This window comes from Petaurus breviceps, unplaced genomic scaffold (assembly GCF_028583685.1).
Source record: "Petaurus breviceps papuanus isolate PSGF00001 unplaced genomic scaffold, PetGlider_PUasm1.0 90925, whole genome shotgun sequence".
In the NCBI taxonomy this organism is placed as follows: Eukaryota; Metazoa; Chordata; class Mammalia; order Diprotodontia; family Petauridae; genus Petaurus; species Petaurus breviceps.
This window is the reverse complement of record NW_027187380.1, coordinates 1,839,752-1,857,483: the sequence shown is the minus strand read 5'-3', so window position 1 is coordinate 1,857,483 and position 17,732 is coordinate 1,839,752. Positions and strand designations below refer to the sequence as shown.

The window sequence follows — 17,732 nt, the reverse complement described above, 5'->3', positions numbered from 1 at the left end:
AATGATCATATTACACAAAACAGCTTAGTCATTCACAATTACTCTTCACATAATATTGTTATTATTGTATACAACATTCTCTGGGTTCTATTTATTTCATTCTGCATTATTTCATGCAAGTATTTCCATGGTTTTTTTTCCCCTAAAACCATCCTGCTTGTCATTTCTTATAGTACAGTAGAATTCTATCACAATCTTATACCACAATTTATTCAGCCATTCCCCAAATTGGTGGGCATCCCCTCACTCTCTAGTTCTTTGTCACCAAGAGAGCTAATAAAAATATTTTAGAACTATACATATTTAAATTCTTTTCCTTTTCCCAGGTCACCTCAGGAAACAGACCTAATGGTACTATTTCTGGGTCAAAGAGTATACAGTTTTATAACTCTTTGGGCATAATTCTAAATTACTCTCCAAAATGGTTAGATCAGTTCACTCCCAATTTTTCTACATCACCTCCAAAATTTGTAATTTTCTTCTTCTATCTTTTCAGTCAATCTGATAGGTGTGAGAAGGTAACCTCAAAGTTGTTTTAGTTTTCATTTTTCTAATCAATAATAATACAGAGCATTTTTTGAGATTATATATAGCTTTGATTTCTTCTCCCAAAAATTGCCTATTCATATCCTTTGAAATCCTTTGATCTTTTAAAGCCATTTCTCACAAGTCATTGCTGGTAATATATAAGAGACTATGTCCTATGTATAGCCACCATGTATCTTTCCACCATGACTTATGAAACTAATTTGGCAAAATGAGATCTTATACTGCATTAGTAGAAAATATCCATAAAAAGAAAGATGGCAGATTCACTGTAGGCTGTCCTGGTCAGACAGAGTCCCATAAGAATCTGAAGTCAGGGACTGGATCTTTCTGGTCTTTTGTCTCTTTAGCTACCAAGTCTTATACATAGTCAATGCTTAGTGAATATTTACAGGGTTAAGTTGAATAAACTGAATTTAAGTAATTGAAAAATTGTCATGTGGAAAGGTTTTAGATATGTTTTGTTTGGACCCAGAGGACAGAACTAGGAACAATAATAATAATGCCAATAACTAGTGTTTCTAAAGTGGTTTATGGTTTACAATATGTTTATTCATTTGATATAACAACTTTTTGAGCTAGGCAGATTAAGTGTTGTTATTATTTACAAAAGTAATAATAGTTAAGTGTTTATATAAGCATTTTTACATATATTATCTCATTTCTCCCCACAATAATCTGTAAGGGAAGTGCTATTATTATCTCTATTTTACAAATGAAGGAAGTGAGTCTCAGGAAGGTTGGAATTTTCTAGTAATTAAAATAAAATACCTCATAATCAACAGAGGCTGAATTCAAACACAACTTCTAGATTTTAAAACCATTGTCACTACATTATGTATAGCTACCAGATTTTGGGTTGAAATAAGGGAAAAGCTTCCTAACAATTAGAACATAAATTCTTTTTTTTTTTTTTTAAGCAATCGGGGTTAAGTAAGTTGCTCAAGGTTACACAGCCAGTTTTTGTTTTTCTGGGTGTGGTGCTGAGTATCTGAGCCCGGATTTGATCCAGGTCATCCCAACACTGGAGCCGGTGCTCTTACTTGCTGAGCCACCTGGCCACCCCTTAGAACATAAATTCTTATTCTCTGCTGTGTCATGGACCCCTTTGGTAATGTGGGAGAACATTATGAGTCCCTTCTCAGATCGTTGTTTTTAATGCATAATATGAAATATGTAGGATTACAAAGTAAGCCAGTTATACTGAAATACAACTATTAAAATATTCTTAAAACTAGTTTAAGAACCCCTGAATTAAAACTTTTCAAAAGTGGACTCACTCAGGAGGTAGTAAGTTTCCATGACTATAGATCTTTAAACAAAGGGCTCTTAGGGATAGAGTAGGAAGAATTTATACTTTTTGTAGAAAGTGGATCAGATGGCCTCTGAGGTCCCTTCTGGTTCTGAGATTATATGGTTCCTTAGTAAGCCAAGTTAAAACATTAGCCAAATGCTTCGAAGAGTATGATGTGCAAAACGAAACTACACAGAAAATAGTTCAGTACTGTAACCCTAGTAGTTTTTAATTGAAAGAAAAATATCTTCAGCATGAAACATAAGACAGTTTTTGTTTAGTTTAATTTAGTTTTACCAACACATCAACCAATCCAGAGGATACTTTTCAGCTCTAATTTAGGCCCAATGTTGTACTAGGCACTAGGTTGGTATGAAGGAATATATGAAAAATATAAAGTATCATCTTTGCCTTCAAGCAGTTCATACTTTGGCTGGAGAAACAAGATAAATATACAATAAGAAAATTACAGAATTGCAGTAGGCCAGAGTAGTACCTAGGAATTTTGTGCCCAGGGCAAGCATGCTCATTTGAAGCAAAAGGTAAAAGAAAGCTATCCGGATATCAGAATGAAGCCACAGTTGGGGATCCTAGCATAGGAGATGGGAAAGGGGGGAGAAACAAGGCAGTATAGTAGAGGAATTTACTCTAGCCACTCTGGTACTTCCCTATTTGAAGTAATTGTTTTATTATTGGTTAAGTTCTCTTGTTTCTGTACATCTGAAGGATTTCAAGTGAAACATCACAACCTTCTAAATTTTGCACCATTGAATGAAGCCTCAATTAACCTTTCCTAGTTATGATTTTGTACAAAATAGTATGTAATTAAATAGTCAACTATGTGGGAAAGATTATCAATGCTACATGAGTTCATAGATGGAAGGTATCAGGGAAGATGATTACAAAAGTTGGGGAAAGGTCTTCAAAGGTGGCAGGAACAAGGGTAGTCCAGTCTAACTTCCAGTCTTAGCAAAAGCAAGATATAGAAGGGGAGTCTGACTATATAAGGAGGTATGATGAAATCATCCTGACTATTTGGAGATGTCAATGCATGTTTTACTTTTGTCCCTGGCTTCACTAAATTGAAGTTGAAATGTTTCTCTTTTACATCCCCTTCCCTCCTTTGACACTGACACCATCCGTGGTGTAGGCCCTCATCATCTCACTCTAGGACTATTGAAATAGTCTAATAGTTCATTTTCCTGAGTCAAGTCACTCTTCCACTCTAGTTATCCTCTACTCAGCTGCAAATTTTTTTTCTTTGCTTTTTGGAGGGGGGAAGGCAGGGCAGTTGAGGTTAAGTAACTTGCCCAAGGTCACACAGCTAGTAAGTTTTAAGTAACTGAAGCTGGATTTGAACTCAGGTCCTCCTGACTCCCGGGCCAGTGCTCCATTCACTGTGCCACCTAGCCACTTCTCAGCTGCAAATTTGATCATTTTAAGTGTGATCCTAGCCATATCACCTCCCTATTCCATCAATTCCAATAGCTCCCTATTACCTCCATGATCAAATCTTTCTGTGGCCCCTTTCTGTCTTTCCAGTCTTCCTATGCCTTCTCTCTCCCACTGGCTTCCTTACTCTTCATTACACATGACTCTCTCCCTGCCTAGAACTGAACTCTGCCTCCTGGCTTTCCAGACTTGCTTCAAGTCTCACCTAAAGTTCCACCTTTTGCAAAAAGCTTTTCCCTGTCCTCATTAATTCTAGTGCCTTCCCTCTGAGATGATCTCAGATTTATCAGGTGTATATCTTGTTTTTTACAGATTCATTTACATATTGTCTTTTCCCATTAGCTTGTGATCTCCTTGAAAGCAGGAACCATTTTTTTGGCCTTTTTTTTGTTTCCCCTACTCTTTTGCACACTGTCTGGCACACAGTAGGCACTTAAATGCTTGTTAACTTAACTTGTTCATCACTGGAGGAAAGAGGTTTTTCAATTACCTGTTAGTTTTTACTTGCTATCTCAGAAATCATAAGAACATTTGCTTTGTGTTGTGTTGTGTTGTCTTGACTTAGAGCAGAGAGCTATTTGTATCCCAATGCTTAGCATGGTACCTGGCACATATTAGGTGTTTAATAAATACTTTATTGATTAATAGTTTGATTTTTAATGTGGTAAAGGAAACAGTAGTGGTTTTAGTCATGGAAACTTTACTGAGCATTTTGGTTGTCTCGGGAATTTGTAAGAGTTCCTGTGTGCAGGTAATTTCACCCAGGAGCCCATATAATTCTTCATCTCTTAGAAGTTCATGTTGCACACACAAATTGCTTTTGGAGGAAACATTTGTTTTCTGAAAAACTGCAGTGCTACTATGTTTCTCAGCCATTCAAAACTTCAGTTCCATATCTTGGATCCTAAAGTTACTCTTTGGCCTTGGCCTTATTCTAAAGATGAAGGGTTTTTTTTTGTTGTTTGGGTGGGGAGGAGGAGTCATTTAAATGTATACAGCCATGCCAGCCTTTCCCCCATCTTCCTTTTCACACTGTTACTTTTTATTTGCAAAATTGTGCCCTTGGCCATCAATTCTCTTCAGTAAGTACAAAAGAAAATATTCAGTAAGATATGTAGATAGAAACCAAGTGTCCATGAATGTAACAAATATTCTCTGCCCTAGAGAATTCTTGATGAAACTTATCTTCCTCTTCTGGGTAGAAGGTGGAGAGCTCTGGCTATGGAATGTGGGAGATAATCCATCTGTCCTTGTTTTAGTTCATTTTTGCTATGATGTTTTTGTTTTTATTGTTACAAAAGAGGATTCAGGGAAAAGGAGTTTTGGGAACCAAGGTGTGCTAGAATCAGCTCATACTGGCTTGCAGACTGTTAGATTTTCTCTGAGCATTTACACCTTGGAACTCTGCAAATGTTACACATCAGGGATTGATTTATTGTTTTGTTGATTGTCAACTTATACAAGTAATGGAGAAAATGTTAACAACAGACCAAATCCATGTGTGCCATGTGTAAATGTTTTTTCCATAGAACCAAGTTGTCAAACAGTTAACAACACTTCACTGCCTGGGGAATACTGATATGTCACCTGAACTCCTATCTCTCTTAAACGGTGGTCATCAACTAGGACCTGATAAAACAAACATATCCAAACATTGATTAACAAACAGACATGGAATATATTGGGAAGAAACACTAGGCCACCAGAGCCGAACCGCTATAAGTTTCTCAGAGACTTAACTTACCATTCACTCCCACGCTCCACTACTCATTGAACCATGAACCTCACAAAGGATAGGTTAACTGAACAACTATACATCATCACTAATGCCCCATGAATCTCGCTTAAATACCTCCTCTTCCTCAACCCAGACTCAGATGGAGGATCCAAAGCTCAACTCCAGGAGGCAGCCCAGCTTTCTCCACACCCATTGCCAACATAAATTCAACCACCATTTACTGAGCACGTGTTGTGTGCAAACTACCATGATGAGGCTACAACAAAATGGCGGGCTATAACATGGTCACACAAAAAAGTATAATACAGGGAAAATTAGAGGGAGAGCTTGCAGTGGCAATTAGGGCTGGGGGTTGGGGATCACATCTGACATGACATCTGAGGTGACCTTGAAGGAAGACAAGTATACTTAGGAGCAAAGATTGGGAGAGAGCACAACCCAAGTATGGGGGATGGCCTCTACCCATGCATAGAGACAGAAAATGGGATACCAAGTTGGGGGACAACTGATAATCATCATGACCAAGTCATTTATTCAAGAAAACCCCTAGCATGAAATAAGGCTGGGCCAGACTATGGAGGGTGTTCAGTGCCAAAAGAAGATTTCGTCTTCTTTTTTTTTTAATTCTTGCATTAATGGAAGTCATATATGGGGCAGAATGTAACACAGACCAGAAACAAAAGATTTTCCTCAGAAACAAAGATTCTTATGAAAAGAAGGTCAGACATACCTCCTTCAACTCCCTGTAGCGGCAAGCACCCCAAGCGTCCTCAGGGTTTGCAGCTACCACAGGTTCTTGGATCTGCTTTGATAAAGGAAAGCAACTCAAAATGGGTTAACAAGCTTACTTTAATCAGTCAGACATATATCGTTTACCTTGTTCAGGGGAAAAAGGTCAGCACCCCGAACTTCAAAGCATACAGGCAGAATTATCAAGACAGAAACAGATCAAGTAGACAGATTTCCAAATTGTCCAACCATTACATCCATACCCAGTCAACATCTGGGTTTCCACATCTGGGTTTTTCAAAGCCGGGGTCTCTCAACAACGGCTTCCCAGAATTCATATCAAATCACAGAACACTTCTCAAAGTGAGTCCCAAAACAAAGCTACACATCAGGGCTTATATAGCCTTCTCCTGGCTCAGAGAATGTAACAACCTTATTGACTCACTGGCCAATCAAGAAGTATCAACTGAAAAACAAGCCTCCCACCCCAGGCTCCAGGTGCACTTTAGCCTAGGGGCAGGGAAGATCTTTAAATTTGCATTTCCATTACACTCCCTCATTTCACAGATGAAACCAAGGTCCAGAAAAGTTAAAGAATTTGTTCCAGGTACTAAATATCAAAACAGAACATCCTAGTATTCCTGCCTCTACAGTAACTACTTTTGTGATCTTGTACAAATCATTTAACCTCATTGGGTCTTGGAATCCTCTGCAAAATTGGGGAATTGGGCCAGGTTATCTCTAAGGTATATTCCAGCTCCAAAAGTCTGTCAGAAATTATCCACACAGACATACAACATCAGACTAGACTTGCCAGAGTAGAGTAAGTACATATACAAAGCAGACCTGCCTCAGAGGCAGTACAATTTTGAAAGTACTGAGAGATCAGTTTTCAAGAACCTGAAAGAAAAAGACACCAGGGCGGCTAGGTGGCGCAGTAAGTAAAGCACTGGCTCCGAAGTCAGAAGGACCCAAGTTCGGTTCTGGCCTCAGACACTTAACACCCACCCACCCACACACACACACACACAACTAGCCATGTAACCTTGGGCAAGTTACTTAACCCCAATTTCCCTCCAAAAAAGGCAAGAAAAGAAAAGAAAAAGACAAAAGTTTGGAGGAAATAATGAATGTTATTATTACAGTTAAGTCAGTGGAGAAAATATCAATAACTACCAACCCTTGTCTACTTTTTCAATTCTATAAATTTTTTATTAAAATAACACACATACATATATATACATGTATATAGCATATGTGTGTATGAAATGCATCCTTAAAGCAGGTATGAGAAGGCAACAGGCAGGCTTTCATAATAGGCAGCTAGGTGGCTCAGTGGATAGAATGCCAGGCCTGGAGTAAGGAAGACTCATCTTGCCAAGCTCAAATCTGATCTCAGACACTTACTAACTGTATGCCCTTGAGCAAGTCACTTAACTCTGTTTGCCTCAGTTTCCTCATCTGCAAAATGAACTAGAGAAGGAAATGACAAACTACTCCAATATCTCAGTCAAGAAAACTTCAAATGAGGCCAAAAAGAGGTGTACATGATTGAAAATGTCTGAATGACAACATAACTAAATAAATCATATTCTAAAGCAGATTATATCTTTACAATTACATACTGACTAAAAAATGAGCATACAAGATCTCACTGTACTTATTACTTGTTGATTCTCAAGAGCATTTGACTCAGTTTCTCTTTATAATAGAATGTGTAGTGTGTGTGTATGTGTGTATGTGTGTGTGTTTAGTGTCCCACTGCCATATTCTGGTTCTTAGAATAGAATATTTTTATTGTTACCATCTTCAATCATTTCCCATGAACTCCCATTTAGCTAGAGTTGATGAAGTGATATAATACAAAGAGACATGTGCTTAAAATAATAAAAATGAAAGGTTAACAATAAAAGCTAAGAAGTCCCTAAAATGTTGCCCAAACTTCCAGGGAATGTAAATTGTGAATCTTCTTGGCTCAACTTCCTTCACTAGCATATTAGCCTGTAACCACAATAAAAAAAAATGGATGTGTAAGTCCACTCTAGGCATTCACTGGTGTTGCTACATCAGCAAGCTATAGCAACCTGGGGCTGGGTAAATGGATGTTAGCAAATTGTCCAGAAATAAAATCCATGCTAGCATCTTGTTCAACAATAAAATCCAGGAGCCACAGGGCTGGAAAGGGATTGCATCCCAGCTCCTGACCTGGAGATTATTTTTTTTGCCTTTTGGAGGGCAATTGGGGTTAAGTAACTTGCCCAAGGTTACATGGCTAGTTTGTGTGTGGGGGGGGGGGGGGGGGAGGTTAAGTGTCTGAGGCCGGAACTGAACTCAGGTCTTCCTGACTCCAGGGCCAGCGCTGTACTCACCGCGCCACCTAGCTGCCCCCCGACCTGGAGATTTGAGGTCTTGTAACAACGACTTCTCCAGATGGGAACCATAGCCAAGAGGACATTCGTAGCTATTGTTTTCTGGTGCAGAAGAGGGAAACTTCTTGTTGGTGGTTGCAAGAGTTAGACTTAGCTGCAAGATAGCATCCTGCCTCCAAAAGGTACACATTTTGCTCTTCTCTTTCTTCCAATACCTCAGTCAAATCTTTCTGCTTCCTATTTCTTTCATAAGAATTCATGCCTTACCTCTCATCAGATGTACTGGAAATACTCCCTTCCAAGCAAAATCTGGTATCATCACCTGCTTAGTTCTACATAGGCTTGTAGTTTCCAGTGATATGCCCTCTCTACATATGTATAAATACAGGTAGATACAAGGTGAGTGCAAATAAGCTTCAGCATATTACTAATAAAGAATTATATTCTAAGATGAAATATAATACAATAGAAGGATACTGGATTTGGAATGACAGAATTTGGGTTTGATTCATCTCCACCACTCATTTCTCTACCATCTCTACCTGAGAAATCTTTGGCAAAATTACCTAAACTCTGTAAACCTCAGTGTCCTCATCTACAGAATATAGAAGCCAGACCAACATCCCTTCCAGCTCAAAAACTGTTCATCATAGGATAAATGTATGACCAGAAGAGGAAGTAGACCAGTCATGTAATGAGAAGCATAACAGATGGATAATCTGTGCACTCCATTGGTACCTATATAATGTTAAAAACAAAAACAAAACAGAAGTTAAGTCCCAGCATGAAAGTTTCTTCCATGAAAGAATTATATAAAAGCATAGACAAGATTCACAAAGGATGAGACAGAATGGGTGGGTTGCAAAATGACCTAGTATAAATATTAGCAACATTGATGAGATCACAAATTCATCACATTATTGAAATGGGAGATGCATTTGGAGAGATAGAATTACCTATGTATACATATACACACATATATTTACACATTTAGAAATTCATGTCATAGACACATGTTTAAAGAAAACATGTAATAAAATATAAAAGTGTCAAAATTATGCAAGAGAAGAATTAAGGCAATGGATTTAAAAGCCATCATGATTGACTTTTAGTTATTCTTGCTAGTAAGAATGAAAAGAAGCACAGATAATACGAAATTATGGTAATTCCAAGATCATTTTATCTGACTCTTTCACACAGTTAGAGACACACAAAATCAGAAACACATGCTCACTCTTCTCCAACTCCTCCTAATTATACCCTAGGAAGGGCAGTAAGATGTCGCTAGGTTGCTCTAATAAATCTGCAAAGCAGAAAATCCACACCTAGGTAAGTGAGAATCAAATACATTGATTCCTTTGACATCCTTTACCTCCTTAACTGTTGCCCAGTTCTTTTCTACTGAATATTATGTTTGCTGAAGAGTGAAAGAAGATTTTGTAGATAGAAGAGAAAACAAGTTAGGGGCTTTGGAAGAGGAAAAAAATATTCATTTGCTCTAGGTTAGGAATTATTAACCCAGAGTCCATGAACTTGCATAGCTAGAGAGAGAGAGAGACAGAGAGACAGAGAGAGAGAGAGAGAGAGAGAGAGAGAGAGAGAGAGAGAGAGAGAGAGAGAGAGAGAGAGAGAGAGAGAGAGAGAGAGAGAGAGAGAGATGTAGATATCTATCTCTCTACACACACATATGCATATATATAAATAGTTTCTTTGTAATCCTATGTATTTCATTTTACACATTTTTAAATGTTATTTTAAGGTGTTCATAGGCTTCATAAGATTGCCAAAGGGATCCATGACATAAAATGGTTAAAAGCCCTGGTTCTAGTTGAAATTAGCATGAGAAATCAGTCAATATCCTAGGAAGAGAAATACAGAGAAAGATCCTAAAGAACAACAAGATCAAGATGGGTGAGGCTGAAAGCGCATACGAGGAGGGCAGTCACCAGGGCACACTGATCAATTGAGTTCACTTAGACCACTTAATGAAATTACAGCATGTTTGGGAACTAGTCCCCTCTTTTGGGAGGACTGTAGGGCAGAGTATCAAATTCCTCCAAAAGCCTTCCTTTCTAGAGGGTAGAATCTAGATCCTCATATCACTCTACTTTGCATCTGCTGCCTTGCAAGGTTTCAGCTCCTCAGAACAAGATGCCACCATGCCAAGTATCCCCAGTGTCCCATCCCTTCCCCCCACCTTGCTTTCTGATCTCCTTTTGTCTTTTGTCTCCTACTTTAAGATCAATGAGGGCAGAGACTGTCCTTTTATTAATTGTATCTCACAATGCCTAGCATGTCCTCATCATCACTTAATAAATGTTCGTTAGGGCGGCTAGGTGGCCCTGTGAATAGAGCACCAGCCCTGGAGTCAGGAGTACCTGAGTTCAAATGTGGCCTCAGACACTTATTACAAAAACTAGCTGTGTGACCTTGGGCAAGTCACTTAACCCCAATTGCCCTCCCCCCTCAAAAAAAGAAATGTTTATTAGACTGCATTAGATGTAAGGATCTTGCTATTACCAGATACAGTGAGACATAATGATGAGACCCTTTAAGACAATGATTGGTGACCTACCCAACTCAGTTCTGAAACTGAACTTCCATAGCCCTGTGCTTCTGCTACAAGTTACTGCTGTTGACAATGTCCTAAGGAGGAAAGGTAAATTACCATCCTTCTCTTCTTCCCTCCATTATTCAATGTAAGAAGTACAAAATAAAAGGTGAAAAAGGAGTTCTCAGCAGCTGATTTCTCCCACGGGTGACTTTTTTTCTCAATGTGGGGCAAATCCACTATCTCTGCCAATTCTTAAATTTGGTGTACCTGTGCTATGCATGAACCAATCAAAATCTGAAAGAAGACAAACCCTTGTACCTCATTATCTCCATTAAAGCCCTTTCCCTCTTGTAATTTCAGCTAGTGGACTGTGGGGGGCTGAATTGATCAGGGTTTTCCCAGATCCTCAACTCTTTACAATACATTGGTTGTAGTTTGGAAGAATACATCGAGGGAATTTTATGTAACAGGGTATGTGTGGGAAGGATGGGTCTTTGACTCACTATAAAATTTTGGTATAATATTTTGGGATGCAACAGCAAATATACATTTACAAAGAGATTCAATCTCAATGTTCAAAATAGCTCAACTCAGACTTTCCCAGGTAGATGTTTATCTTGTATCCAGGAAATAGAGAAACACCTTGCTTTTCAGGACTATCACTGCCCTCAAAAAGGTCCCTTGAGAAGACTTTGCAGTTTGAAAGACTTTAGCTTGGGGTGAGGTTGAGAAATATGGAGATCCTTAAAGCTTGGTAAATGTGTCTAGCTCTGTTTGAGCTTTGCTGAAGGGTTTCACCACAAGAGCACTAATGGAAGTCAGCACCACTGGCCTAATGAGATGTGCTCCTCCATGACTCTGATTCATTGAGGCAAAAATTCCTATAATTGATTATCCCGCTGAGCAGCTGAGAGCAGTGTTTGCTAACAGTGAGACTAAGAATCAGCTCCAGTTTCCTCAACATGAGACAAGCTTCCTCCTGGCTGACTGAGTATGTCCTCAGTGGGGTCCACAGAGAAGGATGAATGGACCATGGGCATCTCTCCCTTTCAACTCCTTAGGATAGGGTAACTGTGTGTTAGAGTGGGGAGTATGGCAGCAAGGGATGCAGACTTGGGACAGAAAAAGGAGGAGTCAATTACCATCTCCAAAAATGCAAAGTATGTTCACATTCCATCTCATGTAAAACTCTGTTACTGCTTGGATGAGCAGCTTAAATATGTGCTCACACAATCTCTCAAGGATGTGTGCTATTCCACAAAAGATGATGTTTCTTCAGATTGCAACAAGATGCTTCCCTCTTTCCTCTACAGAGATGTGGGACTGTGGTTTGTGGAGTGTTATACATGTCATAAGACCATTCATATTTTGACTAGTCTTGCTAAACTGCTGCTTTTTTTACCTTTTTAAATTATTTGTTTCAAGGGGTGGCTCATTGGGTAGAAAAAGAGAGAGAAATATATTCAAAATAAAGATGATATAAAAACAAAATAAATCAATCAAAATTTTGTTGTTTTTTTAATTATAGTGATCGAATTAATTGTCCCTTAAGAAGCTCTCATCTCCAGGCTGTAAACTCCATGAGGGCAGGCATCAATGTCTTCATCTTTGTATCTCCTTATCACCTAGCACAGTATCCTACACATAATTTTTGAGTTGAATTAAATGTAACTATCAAGTATATTTGATACCAGGACAGTCTAAAAAAAGTGATTGTGGGGTCTCCATTTTGAAGATTTTAGAAAAATAGAGTAAATACCCCACTATTGGGGGAGGGCAGAATTAGGATTTAGACTCCAAGAGGGGCAAAAAGCTAGACCAAAAAGACCTCCTGAGATTCATTCTAATTCCATGAGTCTCTGAAAACACTTGAGGATCTGTGGGATTGAGATGTTTGGCATTCTTTCAGTTCCCTCACACTGGACTGAGGAGAGCTAATTCTCTGGGTTTCTGCAGCTGGATTACCAAAATGTTTGCTTTGAATAAATACATTCTTAGCCCTCAGGGACCCTTGAAAGGAGGAAAGTAAGAAGCACTGAACACTGAAGGAAGCAGGTAAAGCACTGGCAGAACACAGTTGGAGAAGCTTCTCTGGCTCTTTGCCACTATTGCCCAAAATAAGGATGAAGCCAGACTCAATAGTCCGCTATAGTTTGTGTGTCCTTCTTGGTGGAAAGATATAGCTGGGTAGACAGGGAAACTAAAAGAAAGACTAGATAGAAAATTAGAGCAATGTAGGAACAGGTACTTATGTTTATAAGGAGGAAGGGAGCAAATGAAAATGCTGTGTATAAACCAGCTTTTTAGAGCTGTAAGGCACATGTTTGTTGTTGTTCAGTCATTGTCATGTCCAACTCTGTGACCCTGTGGAACATAGCACTTCAGGCCCTTCTATCCTCCTCTATCTTCCAAAGTCTAGCCAAGTTCAGTTTCATTGCTGAAGCTATTTATAGGTGTCCTCTGCTCTTTCCCAGTAATGTGTTAGATACTTTGTGACCTGAGGGACTCATAGCATCCTAAAAATGTTCATGGGATTTTCTTGGCAAAGATACTAGATTGGTTTGCCATTTCCTTCTCCTGCGGAGAACTTTTGTCAGAACTCTTCACTATGATCTGTCCATCTTAGGTAACCCTGCATGGTATAGTTCATAATTTCATTGATCCATCCAAGCCGCTCTGCCATGACAAGGCAGTAATCCAGGACAGGGTAAGGCATCTTAGCAATCATCTATCTTAAGTCCCATGTTCCCCATCTTAGAGATAATGAAAGAGATACAAAACTGTGTCTAAAATCACAAGGGTAATGATCAGAGCTCACAGGTATACAACACCTTCAAATAACAAATCATGATTTGAATCCAAGTTCTCTAAACCTTGATACAGAGTTCTAGTAGCTGTATTGTGCTGCTTTCAGTATTAGTAAAGAAACACTTTGGGGTAAGGAGTAAAAACAGGACCAGAAATTAACTAATATTTGAATTTAGAATTGTGGGAACCTTGGCCTATAGTATCCCTCCTCCCTCTACTTCTGTGATTCCCTTCCCTCAGGAAATCAAAATTCTCCCTTCTGTATATACATGAAGAATATGATTCTTTATACTGAGCATGGAAAGAGTTCTAAATTTGAAGTCAGAATACCTGGCTTTAAATCCTGAAAGTTACTTCATCCTTCTGAATCCCAGTTTCTCTACCTGTAAAATGAACACACACACATACATATGTATATATAACTATATAGCTCAGAGGGTGATTGCAAGGGAAATACTTTTTTAAATAATATTTTATTATTTCCCCAATTATATGTAAAGACAATTTTTATCATTCACTTTTTAAATTTTGTGTTTCAATTCTTTCCTTTTCCCCTCCCTGAGACAATAATCAATTTGATGTAGGTTATATATGTGCAATCATGCAAAACACATTTCCTTATTAGTCATGTTGTGAATAAAGACACAGACCCAAAGGGAAAAAAACCATGAAAATAAAGAAAGTGAAAAACAGTGTGTTTCAATCTACATTCAGACTCCATCAGTACTTTCTCTGGAGGTGGATAGCATTTTTTATCATGGGTCTTTTGGAATTGTCTTGGATCATTGTGTTGCTGAGAATAGCTAAATCATCCACAGCTGATGATCATAAAATATTGCTGTTACTGTGTACAATGTTCTGGTTCTGCTCTCTTCACTTTACTTCAGTTCATGTAAGTCTTTCCAGATTTCTTATGAAATCATTCTGCTCATCATTTCTTATTGCACCATTACAATTCTATACCACTTGTTCAGTTATTTCCCAATTGATGTGCATCCCCTCCATTTCCAGTTTCCAGTTCTTTGCCACTACAAAGAGGCTCTATAAATATTTTATATAAATAGATCTTTATCCCTTTTTAAAAAAAAATCTCTTTGGGATACAGACAGAATAGTAGTATTACTGGGTCAAAGGTATGGTTTTATAACCCTTTGGGCATAATTTTAAATTGCTCTCCAGAATGGTTGAATCAGTTCAGAATGCCAGCAACTGTGTAAATTATCCCACTTTGCTCACATCCAAGGGAAATGCTTTTCAAAGCTTAAAGACCTATCCTAAATGTGTAATCAGCATTGCTGAGCAGGATGAGACTTGGAGTCAAACAAGAGAGGGATTCAGATCCTATCTCTAATACTAGCTAAGAAACCTTGTGCAACTGACTTAATTTTTTGAAGCCTTAGGCAACTAACTAGGAATTATCTACTGATTCAATTCAGTAAGCATTTATTAGCTGCCTACTATGTGCAGGGAACTAGGCACTAGAAATACAAAGATAAAAAACCCCAGTACCTACCATTAATTAGGTTTACATTTACTTTCTACTGGGGAACATGTACAGATAGGTAAATATGAAGTGTGTACAAATTAGTTTCTGGTGGGATAGTAGTATCTGGAAAGGGATGTTTAGGAGCTCACACCTGCTGTGAGCAAGGGAGCTGGGGATTCTAAGAGTCTAAGGTAAGGAAGGAAAAACTTTCCAAGCATGAGAGACACCTTGTGTGAAGGCATGAAGGTAGGGGATGAAATGTCAGGGAATAGCAAGTGAGCCAGTTTGGCAGGGATATAGTATGTGCAAGTAATAGATAAATGGTGAACTACAGTGGTGAAAGCAATTTTTGAGTCAGTAGTTTCCCACAATGATGACATCACTGCTCCTTATCACATATCATTGTTATTATTATTGTTTTTCACATATCATTGTTATTATTATTGTTTTAATCTTAGCAAACTATTGATGCCCTTCAATTACTTATGCCACTGGTGTCAAGTAATAATAGAGATAATTCAAGACAATAGGTGATCAAAAATCATTTGTTCAGATTTGGAGTCATTGCATGATTTTTTATAGCAGGAATAGTACATTTTATCTTTCTAATAATGTTGTGTTTATTAAACTATATTACAATTCATTGGTATTCTATGAGCACACATTGACTAAGAGCCAGGGGAATTAAGCCAGACATGTGTTGGGTGGCAGGAGGAATCCAGCTTGGGATTCAACATTTGCCATAGGCAGTCTGCAATGTACATCCTTGACATGTGGCTATCTTGTCATTGACTATACAGGTGAGGGAAAGAAACAAGTGGGAATCCCTCGGACTCTGGGGAAAAGACAAGCTAAACAAAGGAGCCTTCGCAGAGTTGGAAAGAAAATAAACTTGGAAAATCTAGATGATGGTTCCAAAATGTTGTTTGCCTTTGTCTTTGCCTGTTAAGTAAAATGCCCACTTGCAGCCACACCTGAAATCCTGATGGCAGCTAGTTTAACCTGGGCAGGTTTCTGAGAACTGTTGGGGAGATAATACCTCCTGTTCCAAACTTGACTAGGCAGTGATCAAATAGCATCTCCAGCAACCAAGTTCTTGATTATAGCCATTGATTGTAATTCTTTCTTCCTTCTCTTTCTTTCTTTTCTTAGAGTCCAGAGTGCCCCAGGAGAAAATTGGCTGAATCAAAGGTATAAAGACTTTCTCTTTTGTTGTTTTTTTGGAAGATTGTTTTTGACAGGTGTGATGTGCTTCTCTGAGGGCTACTGATAATGAATTCCTGGAGTTTCTGGGATTCCCCATTCATTTCTGGGAGGAGAAGGTTGCGGGCAGACCCAGAAAGCAGAGGAGATGGTATTTCTGAGTCTCTCCATAAAATTTCCTCACTCCCCACCTAGTTCTCACCTGAAATTTTCCAGGAAAGGCCAGGGAATTGATAACCCACAGGGGCAGAGCTAGGGAGGTAAACAAAGAAGGAATTAAAGGAGTTCTGCTGAATCTGATATTATTCAGGAAATCCAGTTTTCCTCCAGCAGCATTTATTGGTCCTCCCCCAGGCACTTTCCCTTAGCCTTATTGGTACTGTGCCCTACTCATTGACTGACTGATCCATACTCAAAATGGTGTGTTCTCTGATCACATACAGATCCTAGTGTTTGGCTAGCAAGAGGTCAGGTCCCTTCATTAACCATCACCAAAGTACCAATGACTGTAGTCGCTGATTTGACTGAACTGTGACTAAGGTCTGGAGGTAGGAATTGGCTAATAATAATAGGTGATATTTTATGGTACTTCAAGGCTTGCAAAGAATTTTACATAGATTATCTTATTTGAGCCTGACCTTTGAGGTAGGTGCTATTATTGTTGCCTATAATTGTGCTATTTTTTTTTACAAATGAGAAAATTGAACCCCAGAAAGTGTAAGTGGTTTACCTTAGAATGACACAGCTAGTGTCTATGAGTAAGACTTGAACTTAGATCTTCCTGACCCCAAGTCCAGCACAGTCTACTGCCTAAGAAGTTTCCAACAAGCTAGAGCTTTCACCTTTTTCAAATCTCAATGTCCCATACATAGGTGGATGATCCACTTTATAAATGAACATAAATGCTTGCCTCAAAGCTAGCTTCTCCTTCTTGTTTAATACACTTCTAGACAGCCTCTCCTTGCCATCAACCTAATCCAACCCAGCAAGCATTTATTAAGCCCTTATTAAGCTTGGCACTGGGGATACAAGTAAAAACATGTATATGTTGGGAATTCCAACTGGTTTCAATCTAGCCCAAACAAACATTAAAGTGCTGAAAGTGAACGTGAAATATAACAGAATCCTGAGACAAGTCAAAGTTATTTTTTTAATGATTTCTTTTGGATTAGTTGTGCTACAATTCCTTATTTTGTCATGGATCATTAAGGGTTCACTATGTAGTACCATTTGCTAAAGCAAGGATCCTCACCCAGTCAGTGTTTCCTGGAAGGCATTCCCATTCTAGCCATCCAGACTGTGTGTTGGGGTTAATTTGGGTGATATAGGTTGATAGGTTGTGAATGATTTTCCATTAGATATATTCTGTTCATGAGATATCATGATATAGTAAATAGGGGATTGACCTTGGAGGCAGGAAGGCTTGGATTCGAATTCAGATTCAAGTTCAAGTTTTGACAACATAACAAACAAAATTGATTTTTATTTGTTATGAGCAAGTCACTTGCCCTCTCAATGTCTCCCCTAGAAGATTTTCTAAGATTATAAATTGT

At 38.5% G+C, this 17,732-nt stretch overlaps 1 protein-coding gene across 13 annotated transcripts in view; it reads left to right on the top strand.

The window, feature by feature from the left end:
• The window catches only part of RBFOX3 (RNA binding fox-1 homolog 3), a 1,004,344-nt gene that overhangs the window by 703,467 nt on the left and 283,145 nt on the right, over positions 1 to 17,732 (top strand). For 11 of the 13 annotated variants that reach the window (XM_069076075.1, XM_069076070.1, XM_069076073.1 and 8 more), the window contains one exon: positions 16,129 to 16,167. The gene's annotated coding sequence lies outside the window, so the exon portion shown is untranslated. Of the gene's footprint in view, positions 1 to 8,121; positions 8,311 to 16,128; positions 16,168 to 17,732 lie in introns of those variants that run through there. The other 2 variants (XM_069076076.1, XM_069076071.1) reach the window with 1 other exon arrangement.